At 40.6% G+C, this 7,214-nt stretch overlaps 1 pseudogene; it reads left to right on the forward strand.

Annotated features, from left to right (window-relative positions):
- The first annotated feature begins 2,421 nt into the window (after positions 1–2,421).
- LOC118986976 (UV excision repair protein RAD23 homolog B-like) lies at positions 2,422–5,442 on the forward strand (annotated as a pseudogene).
- Positions 5,443–7,214: the final 1,772 nt, after the last annotated feature.

A 7,214-nucleotide genomic window follows, 5' to 3' on the forward strand; every position in this document is an offset into this window, starting at 1 on the left:
GGGGATGGCTACGCTGGGAGAATTCCCCAAAGAGCCTCTGAGTGTATCTTTTTTTTCTTTTCCTTTTTGAAAAATTCCTCCTATTCAAGCCTGCTGCTCCAAACAAGCACCTGGTCTCTCAAACAGCCCAACCCTCCAACCAGACTGGGACTATCTAGGTCAGGACTTGTGAAGGCCCAATTCTTCCCTGCCTGCATCCACAGTCTCAGCGGGTGAACACCACCCCTATATGTTTGCCACTTAGTCCTTATTCCCCTAGTGACTTCAAGCATCCAGGTTCATCCTGGTGCTTCTCAAACCTTGTTTGGCAGGGGAGGGAGCCATTGACCTGGCTATCCCAAGAATCTTGCAGTGAACTCCGAGGGCATGGGGGCTGAGGCTGCAGCTGCCCTGGTTCCCACGCTGGTCCTGGATACCTTACTGTCCCAAAGCACTCTCCCTACCATCTGATTTCTCAATGTCTCTACAGTTTTGGCCTCCAGTCTTCATATATGCTGGGATACTATTGGCTGTTCACTCTGTTCCTCAGAAGATCGGCTAGGTGTTCCACCTGTGCCCAGTGGGAAGTGGAGTGTGCTCCCATCTATCTCCCCACCATCTTCTCTAACCTTCCATTCTAGATGATGGCTTTGCTGGATAGTCTAATCTGGGTTGTGGGTCCTTGCTTTTCATGACTTTGAATACTTCTCTTCAGCTCCTTCTTGCCTATAATGTTTCTTTTGAGGAATCAGCTAATAGGCTTATGTGAACTTCTTTGTAGGTAATTATCTGCTTTTCTCTTGCTGCTTTTAAGAATCTCTCCTTATCTTTAGTCTCAGATAACGTAGTTGTGATGTCTTATTGTGTTTCTCCTTGGATCCAACTTCTTTGGGACTCTCTGAGCTTCCTGGACTCGCATATCTAGTATTTTTTTTTTTTTTGCCATATTGGGGAAGTTTTCCTTCATTATTTGTTCAAATAAGTTTTCAATTTCTTGCTCTTCCTCATCTCCTTCCGGCACCCATGATTCAAATGTTGGAACATTTAAAGTTGTCTCAGAGGTTTTTAAGCCTCTCCTAACTTTTCCGAATTCTTGTTTCTTCATTCTATTCTGGTTGAATATTTATTCCTTCTTCCTGTTCTAAATCTTTGATTTGAGTCCAGGGTTTCTTCCCTTCACAGTTGGTTCCCTGTATATTTTTCTTTGTTTCACTTTCCATAGCCTTCACCTCTTCCTCTATTTTGTGACCATACTCAATAATTTCTGTGTGCATCCTGATCACTAGTGTTTTGAAGTCTGCATGTGATAGGTTAGCTATATTTCCTCATCACTTAGTTCTTTTCCTGGGCTTTTGATCTGTTCTTTCATTTGGGCCATATTTCTTTTTCTTGGGGCACCAGTCTGGATGAATGTTTCTTTAAGTCCTTGGTTGTCAGATTTCCATACAGTTGGATTTCCTGGCAGTTCTGGTTGTTTTTTGTTTTTAAATTGATTATTACCCTTCTTTTTGGTTGTGCAAGGAAGTGAGTGTATCTACCTATGCCTCCATCTTGGCCAGCAGCTCTCTGTATTGTTCTTTAATGTCATTTTATAACTATTATTATTTACAAAGAAATTGTTATCTTGGAATATTTTACAGAAAAGCAAAGTTTTTAATCAGTTGCATTATAGTCAGACCTATAACCATATCATTTTAAGTTTTACCATATATAGACAGTCATTGTTTTAACTGATACATTTGCAAATGTTACTGCTTTAAATAGATGCATGACAATAAGCCTGACTTATTCTAAAGTATTGACTTCTAAGTAGGTCATATCTTAGTACTAGATAAAGGTTTATGAAACAAAGAAATAATTGAATTCATGGAAATATTGGCAAATAATCGAAGTAAAGAAAAAGTTGGTTATGGGACCGAATGAACCAAGGAAATTATTATTTTTATGACTTTGCTTAAAGTATTATACATTTTTAAATCTTTTTCAAATATAAGGAAAACTAAAATGAGACATTCTGCATTGTTGTCAAGGGCTCATTAGTCAGCTTATATTGACCAATAAATTAATAACATTCATTTCACAGTGTGGTCCCAGGAAACAGACTTTAAAAACAATGACGTATAACCAGGATATTTTTGTCCATTAGAAAAGTCACTAATCAAAGACTGTCTCTGCAACATTGTTGGAAGGAGCCTTATTGGGTACTAAGCATGAATGGACATCTGCTGTCTCAGACACTTGCTGCCACCTACAGTGGGGCTCAGATTTCTAAAGGATGAGAAGCCACCAACATTAGGATGAGATGGCTATTTCAAGATATTGACAAAGCCTGTATTTCTACAAATTAGTGTTCAACTTATTTGATTGTCTTTACTTGTTTGATGATGATGATGATAATGATGATAATAATAATAATACTGAGTAGAGCAGTGTGGTGGAACCATGCAGGTCACCCTGAAGACTCTTCAGCAGCAGACCTTTAAGATAGACATCAATCCCAATGAGATGGTGAAAACTCTAAAACAGAAGATTGAATCTGAAAAGGGGAAAGACACCTTTCCTGTTGCAGGTCAGAAATTAATTTATGCAGGCAAAATCCTCAGTGATGATACTGTTCTAAAAGAATATAAAATTAATGAGAAAAAAACTTCCGCCAAGATGGAGGCATAGGTGGAAACACTGTGCCTTCTCCCACAACCAAGTTTGAATACAACAAAGGTTTGGAGAAACAAAGACACAACCAAAGGACAGAAAATTGAATTATACGGAATTCCGACTACATCTAACCGTTCAACGGGACGATAAGAGGGGCGGAGCCAGCAGCGAGCAGGGTAGGCAGGACAGGTCCCCCGACCCAGGAGCGCAGGCAGATGGGAACCAGTTGGGGTGCGGGGCAGACTGACTGAGGTCGCACATTCGCGCACAGTGAGACGGACCACGCAGGCCCCAGGGGGCGAGGGCTGACGGCGGTGGCACACTTGTGTGCAGTGGGACGAAACGCGTGGGCCCGTGACGGCAGCAGCTGCGGCACCGGTGAGGGCCGAGGCAGCAGGCGGCAGACAGGACGCCATAGTCCCTCTTTGACCCCGCCCCCACATACAGCGTCACAACCCAGCGAACTAGTTGCCCAGCGCTAGTGAACACCTTAGGGCTCCGATCCTGCTATGGAATAGGCACGAACAGCCCAAAAGATGGCACAAGAAGAACTCAAAGTCCAAGAGCCAATAACTCTAAGTGACCGAGAAATTGCCAGCCTCTCAGAAGCACAATTCAAGACACTATTTATCAGGATGCTCACAGAACTGGTAGATTATAGTCACAAATTAGAGGAACATAGTCACAAATTAGAGGAACATATGAAGGCTAAACTAATTGAAATGAAGGGAGATGCACAGGAAACCAATAGTGATGGAAAGGAAACGGGGACTCAAATCAATGGAATGGACCAGAAGGAAGAACAAAACATCCCACCAGAAAGGAATGAAGAAATGAGAATTCAAAAAAATGAGGAGAGGCTTAGGAACCTCCAGGACATCTTTAAACATTCCAACATCCGAATTATAGGGGTACCAGAAGGGGGAAAGAAACAGCCACGAGTGGAAAACGTATTTGAACAAATAATAAAGGAGAACTTCCCCAGTCTGGCAAAGGAAATAGACTTCCAGGAAATCCAGGAAGCTCAGAGAGTGCCAAAGAAGTTGGACCCAAGAAGGAACACACCAAGGCACATCATAATTACATTAGCCAAGACCAAAATGAAGGAGAGAATCCTAGAAGCAGCAAGGGATAAGGGGACAGTCACCTACAAAGGAGTACCCATCAGACTGTCAGCGGATTTCTCAAAAGAGACCTTACAGGCAAGAAGGGGCTGGAAAGAAGTATTCCAAGTCATGAAATCCAAAGACCTACAGCCAAGATTGCTTTATCCAGCAAAACTTTCATTTAGAATGGAAGGACAGATAAAGTGCTTCTCAGATAAGGTCAAGTTCAAGGAGTTCATCATCACCAAGCCCTTATTATATGAAATGCTAAAGGGACTTATATAAGAAAAAGAAGATGAAAAATATGAACAGTGAAAGGACAGCAAACACACAGTTATTAACAACCACACCTAAAACAAAAGCAAACCAAGAGGACAGCTAGATCAGGAGTGGAACCATAGAAATGAAGAACACATGGAGGGTTAGAAACAGGGGGGTGGGAGGGGGATAAGGGGGAAGAAGGCACAGAAAATAGCATAGATGGTAGGTAGAAAATAGATAGGGGGGAGGGCAAGAATAGTGGGGGAAATATAGAATCCAATGAACTTGAGACACATGGTTATAAACTAAGGGGGGGAGAATAGTGGGGGAGGGAGTGTGCGGGTGGAGGGGAATGAAGGGGGGGAATAGAACAACTGTAATGGTATAATCAATAAAATATATTTAAAAAAATTAATGAGAAAAACCTAGTGGTAGTTATGGTGCCAATACCCAAAGCAATGACAACACCAGCACCAACAACCCAGCAATCAAATTCTGCCACCACAACCACAATTAGTTCCTCAGCACCAGCTGTGACTCAGGTCCCAAACCTCACCCCTGCTTTGGCTCCCACTCCCACACCTGCATCTATCTCTCCAGCATCAACAACATCGTCTGAATCTGCACCTGCTAGTACAACAAAACAGGAGAATCCTGTAGAAAAGCCAGCAGACAGAAACATCAGTGGTTACTAACCCAACATTGACTAACAGTACATTAGGAGATTCTTCTTGGTCAAACCTTTTTGAAGATGCAACAAGTGCACTTGTGGCAGGTCAGTCTTATGAAAATGTGGTAACTGAGATCATATCAATGGGCTATGAACGAGAGCAAGTAATTGCATCCATGAGACCTAATTTCAACAACCGTGACAGGGTAGTGGAGTATCTTCTAATTGGAATTCCCAGAGACGGAGAAAGTCAGGCTGTGGTTGGTCACCCTCCAGCAGCTAGTACTGGGACTACTCAGTCTTCAGTGGCTGCAGATGCAGCAACTATGACAGCCACAAATACAACAAAGTTCTGGAGGACATCCCCTTGAATTTTTATGGAATCAGCCTCAGTTTCAACAGATGAGACAAATTATTCAACAGAATCCTTCCCTGCTTCCAGTATTGCTACAACAGGTAGGTTGAGAAAATCCTCAGTTACTATAGCATTATAGCCAACATTAGGAGCATTTTATTCACATGTTAAGTGAACCAGTTCAAGAAGCTGGTGGTCAAGGAGGAGGCAGTGGAGGTGGAAGTGGAAGAATTGCAGAACCTGGAAGTGGTCATATGAACTACATTCAAGTAATGCCTCAGGAAAAAGAAGCTATAGAAAGATTAAAAGCATTAGGATTTCCTGGAGGACTCATGATACAAGCATATTTTGCTTGTGAGAAGAATGAGAACTTGGCTACCAATTTTTTTGTACAGCAAAACTTTGATGAAGATTGAAAGGGACTTTTTAAAAAAATTTTTTCACACTTCACACCAATGCATTACAATAGCTTTGTTCACTGGATTGTCTGGGATGACTTGGGTTCATATCCACAATACCTGGTAAAAGGTGGTAGATTGTTGGATGGGGGGAGGGAGGGATTTAGGATATAGGGCAGGGATAAATACAATACATGCCTGCATCAATTAGTACATGCTGCAGATCCACACAGCATGTAAAATAGACAACCCCAAACCAGCTTTGCAGGTCTTTATATCTTGTATAAAACAGCCAGTAACTTCCTAAGTTTCACTCTTTAGTATACTAGATCCAGAAATTTAGTGTAATGCCCTGCTTAATATTTCTTTGACTTAACATTGGTTTTGGAAAGAATCTCTGTTAACTAGAGTCTACAGTCTGTATTTCATAGCAACAATGGATAATGACTTTATGAAGTTGAAAAACATTTGGAACATCCATAAACAGAAATGCCAAATTATTGATGGTTATTGTTGCTGCTTCAAATAAACATGAAGTTAATGTCAAGAAAGCCCATTCTTTCATGTTAAATACTTGGGGTGGAGGAGGGAAGAGGAGGCACCTTTTCTTAAAATGAAAGTAATTACTGCTATTTTCAAATCTCTTGATCATTGAATGTGAGACCCTTCTAACAAGATTTGAGAAGCTCTATAAGTAGAGGCAGAATTATTTTCCTGTTTACATTTTTTTGTTTTGGGGGAAATTGGTGGGTGTCTAATTACTGTTTTCTTCCTTGTTACATTGAAGTAAAAGTTTTACAACCTAATAATAATAATAATACTCTTTAGGCTTTTCTCAAACTTTGTGTATATACCCCATTTCTTAATAATTACTGAAGGTGCATAAAATGACTTGTATTATGATACTCTTCCTGTGGTTTCTTTGTTGAAATTTAGGAAAAAATGCTATATAAAAGGAAAGAAAGGGATATGTATAGTTTTAAGAAAAGTTAAAAGAAAGTAGTTTTCCTAATAAACTGGTTATTTTCAAAAGAATTAAGAGTGACAAACTAAGATGAACAGGAAAGTTATAGAAACTTAGTGGAAAGGGACTATTAAGAAAGGAATTATATATAGATGCCAGAACCTAATTATGGGAATGTACTTACTTCCTAACCCAATAAAGACTACTAGATTAACTCAAATATAACCTAAAATGGCTCTAAAGTAAATTTACTTATGAAACTTTTACTGTCCTCCTGACCTCTGGACTTTTTTTTTTTAAGAGAGAGAGGAGATGGGAGGAAGAAAGAGAGGGAGAAAAACATCAATGTGAGAAAGAAACATTGGTTGGTTGCCTCTTGTACATGCACCAAACAGGGACCAAACTTCAACCTAGGCATGAGCCCTGACCAGGAGTCAAACCAGGGACCTTTGGCTTTGTGGGATGTCACCCAACACAACAAGCCACACTGATCAGGGCCTGGCCTCTGGAATTTTAGATGGTAATTATAATTTACAGCATTGTGTTCTCAGAGCCTGGGCCCTGTTTAAATCTTAAAATTACAACTACTGGGAATTAGATTAATAATGCATCTGAGTGCTTCCAATGCCATAATAAATAGGAACCCATCCCATGGTCAGATTATGAAGATTAAAAATAGTGCCCTGGTCAGGTGGCTCAGTTGACTCATGCATCAAAGTGTTGCAGGTTCAATTCCTAGTCAGAGCACATACCTGCATTGTGGGTTTGATCCCTGCTCAGAGTACATGCAGGTGGCAATTGATTGATATTTCTCTCTCAAATCAGT

Source organism: Sturnira hondurensis, unplaced genomic scaffold (assembly GCF_014824575.4).
Source record: "Sturnira hondurensis isolate 20B ecotype Veracruz unplaced genomic scaffold, ASM1482457v3 Scaffold0004751, whole genome shotgun sequence".
Taxonomy (NCBI): domain Eukaryota; kingdom Metazoa; phylum Chordata; class Mammalia; order Chiroptera; family Phyllostomidae; genus Sturnira; species Sturnira hondurensis.